Source organism: Erithacus rubecula, assembly GCF_903797595.1.
Source record: "Erithacus rubecula genome assembly, chromosome: 4".
NCBI lineage: Eukaryota > Metazoa > Chordata > Aves > Passeriformes > Muscicapidae > Erithacus > Erithacus rubecula.
The window spans coordinates 36,653,627-36,654,886 of NC_136686.1; positions in this window are offsets into that span (position 1 = coordinate 36,653,627).

The window sequence follows — 1,260 nt, forward strand, 5'->3', positions numbered from 1 at the left end:
AGAAGCATTCTTGACTTCAATTCCTATTTATGCACTAGACCATGTTAAATAATTTGTCATCTCCCTAGAAACTTACCTACAACTAGGGTAAGGTCACTGTGTATAATCTTCCATGTCAAACACTTCTTGATCTTTATACTGGCTACCTGGAGACACACATATTCTGCCATTTTTTTAGAGTTGAACTCAACACTTTATATGCCCAAACTGGTACCAAAAGCAAAAGCAGTGCAGAGTTTAGTATTTCATTTTGGCTGCCCCCTGTCAAGGTATTAAAATAACCATTGCTGTCCATCAGCATCTTCTGCTCCTCACTTCAATTTTGATGATGAGATGGTTTTTACAAATGAATCACATTTCAAACCAGTCATGGATTTTCAACCTACAATGTTAGAAGAAACAAGAACTCCATAGAACTCAGTAGCTTTAGTTTAGTATATTCCTGTTTAAAAAGACTCATTTGATCATCTCCACATTTGAAAAAAAAAATATGGTAATGATGTTTGACTTTGAAAAGGAGTTGATGATGGGAAATCCAAATTCTTTTTTTTTCCTTCTGTCAAATGTGGCTGACACTTCAAAGTTGCCAGCTGTGTGGAGAGAATTGAAGTAGCTCCTACCATACATTCCATCAGTAGACAGAAGTTGGCTGTTAGAATCCAAAACACCTTCTTACTGGCAAGCTGGGCTAGAGCTTTAGATCATTCAATACACTGTGAGCATGCTGAAACTGAGTGGCAGGAGAAAAATTTCCATGAAACCACATTCCATGGAATTCTGTGGAAAATTTTTTTGTTTCATCCCTAGATAACGTTAGTTATTTTCACTGCACAGGAATGCTTGAGCTATGAACTCCCTCAAAACCAGCATTCAGTTACACATAAGCATGGCATCTCTGCATGAAATCCCTCTGTAAAATGGACACTGCAATAAATGAAAACATTCTTTTGCACAGTGGAATTATTGTTGATACAGGAGGAAATAACCTTAGCCAGGACTGAAGAAAAAAAGCTTCCAGAAGACTTGAGATTAAAACATCAAGAAGTCCCAGGAAGGGTGGCATCCAAAGTAATGGCAATCAGATGGCTAGGAGTATTTGTTCAGTTAAAGAGAAGAAAGGCTGATGTTGAATGGAAACTAGTCATATAGAATTGGGGCTTTTTAATCTATTAATAAAAAAGCACTGAAAAAGAGTGAATTGCAGATTTCTTCTATAGGAATATCGTTACTGCACTGAACCAAGTGACACAGCTTATTCCC